A 13,479-nucleotide genomic window follows, 5' to 3' on the forward strand; every position below is an offset into this window, starting at 1 on the left:
ATAAGGAGGCAGGCGATAGTTATTAAGATAGAACCATATATTTACTCCCCTTATTACAGTACAAACTTTCCCGGCTTGCACTACACTTTTCCTCCTGCATCCCCGGCTCCCGCGCCAACTCAACTATCTCTCTCCTCCGCCCCTCATCTCACCCTTCCGCTCCATCCGCCAGCTCAGAAAAGTAGACCCACTTCCCCATCAACATAACCAAATTACACTCTTACACTAGTGTCAGGTCCTCATTTTCAAGCAACAGCTTGTCCCTAATCTGATCACAGTTCGTGTGTAAAATGAGTTGGTCCCGAACCATTTCATCTTGTAGCGCTCCGAATTTGCATACGCTCGCTAAGCCTCGTAAATCGGCCACGTATTGAGAAACCGACTCCCCCGCTCGTTGGTGTCGGCGCCTGAATAAAACACGACGGAGAAGAGCGCTCTGCGGGGCAGCGAAATGGTCCCCCAGTAGTGTCACCGCCTCGTTATACCTGGTAGTTGTAGCAAAAGTTCCGAACACGCGCTGTCCCTCTGCCCCGAGGCAGTGCAGCAGCAGTGCGCGCTTCCTCCCGTCTGACACGCCGTCCAAGCCGGTGTTCCGGGCAATTCAGTTTCCCTATGTTTCCCCCTGAAATGCGCGTTCACGATCTAATTTGAAATCAATACGCTAGATGGCAGACTTCCGAGAATTTCAATCCGGGTTTTGAAGCCTTTCTATATACATAAGTATTCCGTTCACCATATACGTTTTAAACGTCAAGTAACCACGATTGTATTTCTTTCCTGTTTATATGTCATTGTGTATTATACCAGATTTACAATAAATTAAAAAAGACATACGTTAATAAACAGCTGTCATGAAATGCTCGTATCGTCTTGGAAGAATTTGCTTCTATAACACGATTGCTATGAACCAACACATAAATAATGACTCGTATAAATAGTTTGGATTATGAGCAGTGTAAATCTATCATATTGATCTACATACAGAAGTTCGTGATACTGGATTTTATTTTATTTTTTCTATTATTATTGATTATTATTAAGTACTGCTTGGTTGCACTGAGCTGTCTATGCATCTATGTTATACTGACAGTGAAATACTCTCCAAAGTACCACTCTCACTGCTAATATACAGGGGAAACCAATCTGCCCAGTGGCCAGGCAAAATGGTTCCCCCCTGCTATAAGGTATAAGCAGTAATTCCCAGGCACTATATTGAGCACACTGATCTGTCTATAGGTCTATATTATACTGACAGTGAAATACTCTCCAAAGTACCACTCTCACTGCTAATATACAGGGGAAACCAATCTGCCCAGTGGCCAGGCAAAATGGTTCCCCCCTGCTATAAGGTATAAGCAGTAATTCCCAGGCACTATATTGAGCACACTGATCTGTCTATAGGTCTATATTATACTGACAGTGAAATACTCTCCAAAGTACCACTCTCACTGCTAATATACAGGGGAAACCAATCTGCCCAGTGGCCAGGCAAAATGGTTCCCCCCTGCTATATTGTATAAGCAGTAATTCCCAGGCACTATATTGAGCACACTGATCTGTCTATAGGTCTATGTTATACTGGCAGTGAAATACTCTCCAAAGTACCACTCTCACTGCTAATATACAGGGGAAACCAATCTGCCCAGTGGCCAGGCAAAATGGTTCCCCCCTGCTATATGGTATAAGTAGTAATTCCCAGGCACTATATTGAGCACACTGATCTGTCTATAGGTCTATGTTATACTGGCAGTGAAATACTCTCCAAAGTACCACTCTCACTGCTAATATACAGGGGAAACCAATCTGCCCAGTGGCCAGGCAAAATGGTTCCCCCCTGCTATATTGTATAAGTAGTAATTCCCAGGCACTATATTGAGCACACTGATCTGTCTATAGGTCTATATTATACTGGCAGTGAAATACTCTCCAAAGTACCACTCTCACTGCTAATATACAGGGGAAACCAATCTGCCCAGTGGCCAGGCAAAATGGTTCCCCCCTGCTATATTGTATAAGCAGTAATTCCCAGGCACTATATTGAGCACACTGATCTGTCTATAGGTCTATGTTATACTGGCAGTGAAATACTCTCCAAAGTACCACTCTCACTGCTAATATACAGGGGAAACCAATCTGCCCAGTGGCCAGGCAAAATGGTTCCCCCCTGCTATATGGTATAAGTAGTAATTCCCAGGCACTATATTGAGCACACTGATCTGTCTATAGGTCTATGTTATACTGGCAGTGAAATACTCTCCAAAGTACCACTCTCACTGCTAATATACAGGGGAAACCAATCTGCCCAGTGGCCAGGCAAAATGGTTCCCCCCTGCTATATGGTATAAGTAGTAATTCCCAGGCACTATATTGAGCACACTGATCTGTCTATAGGTCTATGTTATACTGGCAGTGAAATACTCTCCAAAGTACCACTCTCACTGCTAATATACAGGGGAAACCAATCTGCCCAGTGGCCAGGCAAAATGGTTCCCCCCTGCTATATTGTATAAGTAGTAATTCCCAGGCACTATATTGAGCACACTGATCTGTCTATAGGTCTATATTATACTGGCAGTGAAATACTCTCCAAAGTACCACTCTCACTGCTAATATACAGGGGAAACCAATCTGCCCAGTGGCCAGGCAAAATGGTTCCCCCCTGCTATATTGTATAAGCAGTAATTCCCAGGCACTATATTGAGCACACTGATCTGTCTATAGGTCTATGTTATACTGGCAGTGAAATACTCTCCAAAGTACCACTCTCACTGCTAATATACAGGGGAAACCAATCTGCCCAGTGGCCAGGCAAAATGGTTCCCCCCTGCTATATTGTATAAGTAGTAATTCCCAGGCACTATATTGAGCACACTGATCTGTCTATAGGTCTATATTATACTGGCAGTGAAATACTCTCCAAAGTACCACTCTCACTGCTAATATACAGGGGAAACCCTAACCCTGCTATAAGGAATAAGCAGTAATTCCCAGGCACTATATTATCAAAGACAAATGCAATATTACAGTTGTTTTACTATGTACAATCATTTATTCTTGAACATATTTTTTGAACATCTGAACAACACACAAAAACAAAAATATCTTTTACATTAAAAAAATATGTATAGCATCTTGAATGTCTCAGACCTTTTTATTCACACAACATAAAAAATCCAGGTCTGTTGAATGTTTAGACCTATTTTTCAATGCAACACAAAAACATCCAGCTCCGCTGAATTAAAATAAATAAATAAGTAAATAAATAGACAGATAAATAAATAAATAACACAACATAAAGCAACACTCTGGTCTGTTTAATTAAAATAAATAAAATTCCAAAATAATACGCTGAATTGTTCAGGCCTTTTTATTAACACCAGCCACAAAAAAAGTCCAGGTCTGTTGATGGGCTGCCAGCACAAGACAGATGGAACCACCTGTCGCATCCATTACAGGCAATCTGGGTGAAAGTAGAAATTATTGACATAGAAAAAATAATTAAAAAAACATCCTAGCTCATATAATTTGAACTTTTTTGGGTCAACCTCAGTGACATCCTAATAGAAGCAGATCTATGCTGAAAATAGTTATTTGTTAGCAAAATGCTGACAGGAACCATTGTTATGGTTATACTAATGTCTTTCATATAAGTACCTAATTAGCAGCAGTTCCATGGCACATATAAATAAATTAAAACTGAACATTTTAAGTGTGAAGAAAAATGTCCTATTCTTAGATAAGCTAAAAGAAAAGCTGTTAGTAATGTAGTTATCAGTCTTTGTGTCCAGTATTACTGAGTAAAATGTAAAGTGAATATATCAATTCTGCCATACCCATGAGTTGTCGCCATTTATTTCACCACAGGTACAACAGACTTCGCTCAAGTCATCTGTTATGTGCAACAAGAAATACAATTATTTGTAGTACAATATTGAAAGCATTCAGTGCATGTGCATATTTTTTCACCTTGGAACAAGCAGCAGACTACTTTACAGTTATCACCAGAAAAACAATTATTTACATGTTTGCAGCATATGCAATAAAAAATGTATGCTACAACAGATAGCCAGACTGACTGGGATACAATCTTGACAGTATTTACCTGATTCTGCCAGAACACATCTTGCGATTTCTTTCCTGAATGCGTCAATAGTCTTGTGTGAATTGCAAAACCACAAAGGGATGCCTTTCAGTAGTCGTTCTGCAAACTGGCAAGATTACGTCATTAGTAAGGCTTCTCTTCTAGACAAAATGCATACCTGAGTACTTTCTTCTTACCTTACACACAAATACTCCACAAGATGTTCCATCCTTCTGTAAGGAGTGTGGAGATGTGTCACACCTCCAGTGTGACACATTGCAGCCTTTATTCCTCATAAAGGCTCTTTAAAAAAGAAAAAAAACTCAACTTTTTTATACCTGCCATGAGTAAGTAAATTAATTTCAATCTCAAATTGTGTAAAGAATTTGCTGGAACTCATACATTTGAAAGTAAGCACTTCTTGATTAAATTTGACACATGACCTAAACATTTTCCATGCTGTATCACCAGTTCTGTCATGAGGTTTGCCTAATATGTCTTTTCCCTTACTGCACCAGAAATGTTAAGAAGAAGACTCCTCATGCCCTGCCTCAACATTTACAGCATTTAGCTGATGCTCTTATCTAAAGTGACATACATTCTGTGATTATAAGGAGGGTCTCCCTGAATTAAATAAGGGTTGCTCAGGGCCACAATGACTGGTATGGGAATCAAACTTAGATAGTTGCCTGCTTTAACCATTAGACTATTTCCAGCAACAAATAAAAGAAGATGTATTTGTGTGACAGGATATATGGCAAATATTTTTAGTAAATTAATTTCATTTCCTGGCCTCTAGGTTCTTATGGTACAACGTAGCTCATCTTTCTTACCTTGTGGCATCAAGACACTTTGACATCTTGGCCTTTGACTCTCCCATTGAATCCAAAAGAACTGTTTTTTTGAGGGATGGATACATAGCCTAAAAGAAAAAAACAAAACATGGTATATCTGAATAATTTGTTAAATAAATTGAGCTAAATGATTCTGTTTAATAAATTCATTCATATTTAATCATGCAAACTTTAAGCATAATCATTACAAGTCATTATACTTACAGCAAGACTCCAGTGTCCATGTTCACCTATAACCCCAAGAATGATTTCGAATTCGGTAGGGTCCCACTAAATAAAAGAGACAATGCATTTTATCTACACTAGTTTAATATTCTATTCTATCTAGTCCAACACATTTCATAACATTGAACAGGATATCAGGTCATTCAAAACATGTAAATGATTGGAAATTTACCTTTCTAAGGATGTTATATGATTGCCGCCATACTTTTCTCATGGCAAATGAATCAATCAGGAAAGCCTTTTCCTCTTTCTCCTGGTTGTTCTTCCTCACCATAGCATATATGTATGCATTTATAACCTTTGAGACAATTTAAAATATTCACATAAAAGCGACAGATTTAAGTTAATTCTGTTGCCCAAAATAGTTCAAATAAATGTCCTAACCTCACTCTCTAGTTCTCTTCCAGGTGCCATACGTGCAATGTCAAAACTGAACACTTTGTAGGCCCCAATTCTGGACAATATCACACATCTATTGTCAGTCGAACTGGTTGACCAAGCCTGTTCAATGCCTAAAAAATAAGTTACATAAAAGTTAGACATGCGAGTCTGTAGATAACATATAATAATATAGAACATTTCAAGAAAAACTTTATTGAACACCAGATAAAGATGTTGTTTTCAAAGAATGCTTTGTCTACTTACTCTTATCAAATTTGGAGAGAGACGATCCAGGAGAATGAAGGCTGAGGTCTGCGGGTCCAGGAGAGGGAGGGCTCAGGTCTGCGGGTCCAGGAGAGGGAGGGCTCAGGTCTGCGGGTCCAGGAGAGGGAGGGCTGAGGTCTGCGGGTCCAGGAGAATGAAGGCTGAGGTCTGCGGGTCCAGGAGAGGGAGGGCTGAGGTCTGCGGGTTCAGCAGAGGGAGGGCTGAGGTCTGCGGGTCCAGGAGAGTGAGGGCTGAGGTCTGCGGGTCCAGGAGAGGGAGGGCTGAGGTCTGCGGGTCCAGCAGAGTGAGGGCTGAGGTCTGCGGGTCCAGGAGAGGGAGGGCTGAGGTCTGCGGGTCCAGGAGAGAGAGGGCTCGGGTCTGCGGGTCCAGGAGAGGGAGAGCTGAGGTCTGCGGGTCCAGGAGAGGGAGGGCTGAGGTCTGCGGGTCCAGGAGAGGGAGGGCTGAGGTCTGCGGGTCCAGCAGAGGGAGGGCTGAGGTCTGCGGGTCCAGCAGAGGGAGGGCTGAGGTCTGCGGGTCCAGGAGAGGGAGGGCTGAGGTCTGCGGGTCCAGGAGAGGGAGGGCTGAGGTCTGCGGGTCCAGCAGAGGGAGGGCTGAGGTCTGCGGGTCCAGGAGAGAGAGGGCTGAGGTCTGCGGGTCCAGCAGAGGGACTGCTTGGGTCTCCAAGTTCAGGAGAGGGAGGGCTTGGGTCTGCAGGTCCTTGAGAGTGAAAGCTTGGGTATGTGCTTTTATCTACTGGACCCACAGAAGCACCAGAGGGATATAGTCTATGTGGGACACGTGGACTGTCTTCCATGTAATGGATCAAGTGATCCAGGTTTATTTTGCTAAATTTGATCCCTTGGTCATTAATCAAGTCAGCATTCTTTCGTTGAATTTCTGTTATTTTAAATGGCCCAAGAAGATCTGGATCTAATTTTCCTCCCTTTCTTTGCTGACTTCTTATGTTTTTCCTGAGCACTTTATCCCCCACTTTAAAATGACGAGATGTCATATCCCTATGTTGGTCCGTTTTGGCTTTTATTTTTTGTCTTGATACTTTCATATTTTTTTTGACCACTTCAAAGACCTTTTCCTGCAGCTGAAGAGCAGGGTTGACAGCCTCAATCTGAATGGCTTGCTCCACTGTTTCATTGACCTTTATTAAATGCATAAGACATAACGAAATTAAAAAGAAGATATTTTTGCATAAACGTAACTTTTAAAATAAACTGAATATCTACTCACTTCGAATGTTTGTGGCACCTCTGAAAAGTATCGTGCTTCCCTTCCAAAAAGCAAATAGTAAGGGGAGTATTGAGTTGTAAGTTGCTTTTTGGTTCTTATGCTGAATGTAACGGCATCCAGATAGCGATCCCATTGGTTTGGTTCACCTTGACAAAGCTTTGCCAAAGCCCTGATTAACACAACATTAACAGTTAATTAATATAAGAATTAAGTAATATAACATGATGAATGTCATGTACAGTACATACACATATACATACACCGGTTCACAAATCCACGGTTCAGATCGTATCATGGTTTTGGGGCACAGTTCGGTTCACTCACTATTATATATATACACATACACACACACACACACACACACACACACACACACACACACACACACAAACACACACACACCTCTGTATGGTCCCATTCATTTTTTCAACCAAACCATTGGTCTGGGGATGGTATGGAGAACAAAAACTCCGGTCGATTCCAAAGATGCTGCAGACTTCTTTGTTGACCTAGTTAAGAATATATATGTTAATTTTTTTCAATTCATAATAAATACTATGATCTGCAAAATAAATTACCACTAAATGTAGAACTTTGATGTTAAGTAAACACCAACGATTAGAACGAGATCAGCATTTCACACTAAAGTATAATCTTTAATAACTTGTTAAGAACAAGTATATATAGCCATGGAAAAAATTTAGAGACCACTTCACTTTTCTTCGTGTTCATTGCTTTTACAATTTGTTGGAGTGTGTCTGTATAAAATGTAAATGTTACTATTGTTCTATACACTATTGACCACACCCAGTTCAAAATTGCAAATTTAAAAAAAGGTTTGGAAAAAATAATTAATAGCAAATGTATATAATGTATTATACTTAGGAAATGACAAACTAAACAACAGTCATACACACACACACACACACACACACACACACACACACACACACATATATATATATATATATATATATATATATATATATATATATATATATATATATATATATATATATATATAAATAACTAACCTTGTTTACAAATTCCCTTCCCTGATCTGTCAGAATCCTTTTCGGTGCACCAAATCTGTAGCAAAAGTTCACTATGCACATAGTGACATCTTCAGCATTTTTCGATGGCAGTGGAAATGTTTCCACCCACTTCGTGAAATAATCTATCAGCACACATATGTACTGGTTTCCCCTGTCCGTCATGGCCAATTTGCCCACAAGATCCATGCCAATTAACTCCCATGGTTCAGTTACCTGTCAGACAAAATGTCATATATCAAAAAAATATATCAGTTGTTCAATTTAAAAGTCATCCAACATACTAATCAAAAATCAAATAATGAAGACTTACAATGATGGGTGTGTGCTCTTCTATGGATTTGACAGTCTTCTTTGATTGACATTCTGAGCATTGTTTAATCTGTAGTTAGAAAAAGAACATCTATTATGTTATTAAGAGAAAATATATTAGAAATAAAAATAGTGAATTATAGTGCATTCCTGAATTAATTCAGTAAAGTGCCATAGGTTGTTATACATTGCACGCAAAGTATTGAATGAAGCTCTAAGTTCAGGATTAATAACATACTTTTGTTGCTACTCTATGTAAAAGACTAAAAATAATATTAACAGTAATACAATGAATAACCCAAACTGATATTAATAATAACATCAAAACACAGATTAATTTAAGCACCTTGCAAGACATTTTTCCTTATGTCAGAAGGTCACGATGAAGTGTTTAAACTATGGTTTTGTAAGCTGTAGCATTACTGTACATGATTCACAAATGCTATTATTGATTCATTTTAGCCTGTCTGTAGTACTTAGTAATTACTTTTTATTGGTGGGTGGTAATGAACAATATTTAGTCCAACTTTTACACTTGTCTGTGATGATTAAAAACTGTGCAGTATCACAGTGCAGTTAATTTTTGCCAGTGGGACAAGATAACTGTTAATATAATAATGTACAAGAAAAAAAGAACTAACCCAGTTTCGAATATCAACTGTCATCCCAGGCCAATAATATCTATTGCAAATGGCGTCTTCGGTTTTCTCCTTTCCACCGTGTCCACCTGTTGCACTAGCATGGAACTCCCTGAAAACACTGTCTGCCTCGTCAGCGCCTTTCACAACCTTTACTAAATGTTCTTGACCCGTTTCCTTGTGTCGATTATAAAACAGGGCTCCATCTGTAGATTGGAAAAAAAAGACTAAATGACGATTTGTAATTAATTTATGATTTGTGATTCTACCGTACAGCACAACAGACCTATGAACTCTATCAAGGGATTATGTTTACCTTGCATGGGTGTCGCTGCCATTAAATCTGAGGGGGACGTGTCCCCCTCACATTTCATAATTATTCGTTTGGACCCCCCCCACATTTAACTTAAAATATTAGTTCACCCAGACCCCCCGCCAGTGTGTCCCCGCCACATTCAAAATGTTTCTGACGCCCCTGTTACCTCGTACAACATATTTCCGTGCTCGGCGCCGAATAACAAATTTTTCTGCCTTGCTTAATTGCTTGGGATAATTCCCCGTAGTGATGTAAGTAAATAAAATCTCGAATTGTACTGGATCCATCTTCCAGAAATGCTGCGCAGCACACAAAAATACAAGCCTAATGTTGTGCACCTTTTCGATATCTCGGGCCTATTTGCAGCATATGTATTAGTGCGTCGGTGAATCACGTTCTAAGAAGCGCAGTTAAAGCGCAGTGAAAAAACGTGCGTTACAATGTTACCATTCTATCAAAAATGTAAATAAACATTTATGTCACTTGGTTAAATACATTATCAAAATTAAATTGCACATATCTGGCAATGGTGTATGCAGGGTTCCTGATTTTAGAATAATGTAAAATATATATGTAAATAGTACACTGTAACTGGCGCATTAGAATCAATGTTTATGTGTTACAGTTGTATATAAATTAGTGCCGATATAACCGTCAGTATCACATGGACCTATAGACAGATCAGTGTGTTCAATATAGTGCCTGGGAATTACTACTTATACCATATAGCAGGGGGGAACCATTTTGCCTGGCCACTGGGCAGATTGGTTTCCCCTGTATATTAGCAGTGAGAGTGGTACTTTGGAGAGTATTTCACTGCCAGTATAACATAGACCTATAGACAGATCAGTGTGCTCAATATAGTGCCTGGGAATTACTACTTATACCATATAGCAGGGGGGAACCATTTTGCCTGGCCACTGGGCAGATTGGTTTCCCCTGTATATTAGCAGTGAGAGTGGTACTTTGGAGAGTATTTCACTGCCAGTATAACATAGACCTATAGACAGATCAGTGTGCTCAATATAGTGCCTGGGAATTACTGCTTATACAATATAGCAGGGGGGAACCATTTTGCCTGGCCACTGGGCAGATTGGTTTCCCCTGTATATTAGCAGTGAGAGTGGTACTTTGGAGAGTATTTCACTGCCAGTATAATATAGACCTATAGACAGATCAGTGTGCTCAATATAGTGCCTGGGAATTACTACTTATACAATATAGCAGGGGGGAACCATTTTGCCTGGCCACTGGGCAGATTGGTTTCCCCTGTATATTAGCAGTGAGAGTGGTACTTTGGAGAGTATTTCACTGCCAGTATAACATAGACCTATAGACAGATCAGTGTGCTCAATATAGTGCCTGGGAATTACTACTTATACCATATAGCAGGGGGGAACCATTTTGCCTGGCCACTGGGCAGATTGGTTTCCCCTGTATATTAGCAGTGAGAGTGGTACTTTGGAGAGTATTTCACTGCCAGTATAACATAGACCTATAGACAGATCAGTGTGCTCAATATAGTGCCTGGGAATTACTGCTTATACAATATAGCAGGGGGGAACCATTTTGCCTGGCCACTGGGCAGATTGGTTTCCCCTGTATATTAGCAGTGAGAGTGGTACTTTGGAGAGTATTTCACTGTCAGTATAACATAGATGCATAGACAGCTCAGTGCAACCAAGCAGTACTTAATAATAATCAATAATAATAGAAAAAATAAAATAAAATCCAGTATCACGAACTTCTGTATGTAGATCAATATGATAGATTTACACTGCTCATAATCCAAACTATTTATACGAGTCATTATTTATGTGTTGGTTCATAGCAATCGTGTTATAGAAGCAAATTCTTCCAAGACGATACGAGCATTTCATGACAGCTGTTTATTAACGTATGTCTTTTTTAATTTATTGTAAATCTGGTATAATACACAATGACATATAAACAGGAAAGAAATACAATCGTGGTTACTTGACGTTTAAAACGTATATGGTGAACGGAATACTTATGTATATAGAAAGGCTTCAAAACCCGGATTGAAATTCTCGGAAGTCTGCCATCTAGCGTATTGATTTCAAATTAGATCGTGAACGCGCATTTCAGGGGGAAACATAGGGAAACTGAATTGCCCGGAACACCTGCAGCAAGGAGGTACGTTTCAAACGAGGATATCCAGCGATTCCACGGCAGAGGCGGTTCACCAGGTAAAGCAAGAAAGGGGAAGGGTGGGGGCAGCGAACAGTCAGCCATCCTCGTCGCCAATGTTATGTTCTGGCAGCGGACAAAACCAGACGAGACTGTTGTCGGAATGAATCCGTTTTCATCTGGAAAAAAACACTAACTTTTCCGTCACTTCCGTAAAACATAAAAAGGATCTGGACACGGCATTGTCGTAGCAATGCCCGACATAACACTGACCACTATACGATCACGGCCGCTTTGGAGAGCCATCTGCCAAACAGCACCACAAGGATGCCATTCTTCCATGTCCTTATTAAAATACGACCACCGACAAGTGGAGTATTCAATTTTTTCCACTAATGACAATACAGCTCTTAGTGACCACTGGTTAATGTAATAAGAGATCACTGCCATTTTACAAAGTCACCACCTATGGAATATCACAGAGGACTATTCATATGTGATGACCATTATATCAAATGATAATGCATTGCCAAAAAAATGTATTTAATATGCAACATTTCAAATATACGAAGCTTGCACTCTTTTCAGCAGATATGGTTTGTTCGTTTGATTCGTTGTTTTCGGAAGATATCGGCCGCTTTCTGAAATGTAAAAAAACAGGTGCTGGACGACAGTTCCATACCGAATTTATAACTGGCACATCCCGGATCCAGGTTCTTATTGCTGAATCAAATACATTCTGCACAGCGCGAGGTTTTGAAAAATCAAAGCGAGAGTGCTTCATCGGAACAGAAATCAATCCATTCATTCAACTAATCTTTGTGCCATTGTGCGCTAATGAATTATACATAAGTCTCCAATTACTCTTTGAATTTTGCCATATTTCCACCACTGGCCGCAAATTCCGTTTTATGATGTATTAACTGTTAGAACGCAGTTTTCCGTTCCTCTTATCACTTACACCTTTTCAGCTATAGTGATGACAATGAGCACTTCGGGACTTGCCTTACTCAGGTGCATCTTGTTTGCTTCTAATTTCCAATGTACTGAGATTCTGCCCGTCAAAAGTCCAACATCAATATCACCACAGGTAAACAGGATGAGAACGCGAAGACTCCTGTAACATTTGTGGCGCGTATCCAGAAAACCACGCATCCACTTGGAAGTAAATGCATTGAAATCCAATGTGAGTGGGCGATACACCTGCCGTGACCCGGATTCGAACCGGGGTTGCTGCGACCACAACGCAGAGTACTGACCACTATACGATCACGGCCGCTTTGGACAGTCATTAGCCAAACAGCACCACAAGGATGCCATTCATCCATGTCCTTATTAAAATGACCACCGACAAGTGGAGTATTCATTTTCTTCCCCTAATGACAATACAGCTCTTAGTGACCACTGGTTAATGTAATAAGAGATCATTGCCATTTTACACAGTCACCACCTATGGAATATCACAGAGTACAATTCATATGTGATGACCATTATATCAAATGATAATGCATTGCCAAAAGATTTTTTTCAATACGCAACATTTCAAATATACGAAGCTTGCACTCTTTTCAGCAGATATGGTTTGTTCGTTTGATTCGTTGTTTTCGGAAGATATCGGCCGCTTTCTGAAATGTAAAAAAACAGGTACTGGACGACAGTTGCACCCCGAATATATAACTGGCACATCGTGGATCCAGGTTCTTATTGCTTAACCAATCACATTCTGCACAGCGCGAGGTTTTGAAAAATCAAAGCGAGATTGGATCATCGGAACAGAAATCAATCCATTCATACAACTTATCTTCGTGCCATTGTGCGCTAATGAATTATACATAGTCACCAATTACTCTTTGAATTTTGCCATATGTCCACCACTGGCCGCAAATTCCGTTTTATGATGTATTAACTGGTTGTAAAAGAGTGTCGTCTAAGAAAAAGGGGGACGCCGATTCTCTCCTGG

The 13,479-nt window shown here is 40.0% G+C and overlaps 1 long non-coding RNA gene and 1 other non-coding gene across 2 annotated transcripts; both read right to left on the reverse strand.

Annotated features, from left to right (window-relative positions):
• Positions 1 to 3,276: 3,276 nt before the first annotated feature.
• On the reverse strand, positions 3,277 to 4,982 carry LOC140581848 (uncharacterized). Its single transcript, XR_011984868.1, has 5 exons — positions 4,915 to 4,982; positions 4,279 to 4,384; positions 4,103 to 4,208; positions 3,834 to 3,889; positions 3,277 to 3,460 (listed from the first exon to the last, which is right to left on the reverse strand). It is a non-coding gene; the product is annotated as an uncharacterized lncRNA (long non-coding RNA).
• A 7,741-nt stretch (positions 4,983 to 12,723) lies between these two features.
• On the reverse strand, positions 12,724 to 12,795 carry trnah-gug (transfer RNA histidin (anticodon GUG)). The gene has a single exon. It is a non-coding gene; the product is annotated as a tRNA-His (tRNA).
• Between the last annotated feature and the right edge of the window lie 684 nt (positions 12,796 to 13,479).

The sequence above is a fragment of the Paramormyrops kingsleyae genome, chromosome 23 (assembly GCF_048594095.1).
Source record: "Paramormyrops kingsleyae isolate MSU_618 chromosome 23, PKINGS_0.4, whole genome shotgun sequence".
NCBI lineage: Eukaryota > Metazoa > Chordata > Actinopteri > Osteoglossiformes > Mormyridae > Paramormyrops > Paramormyrops kingsleyae.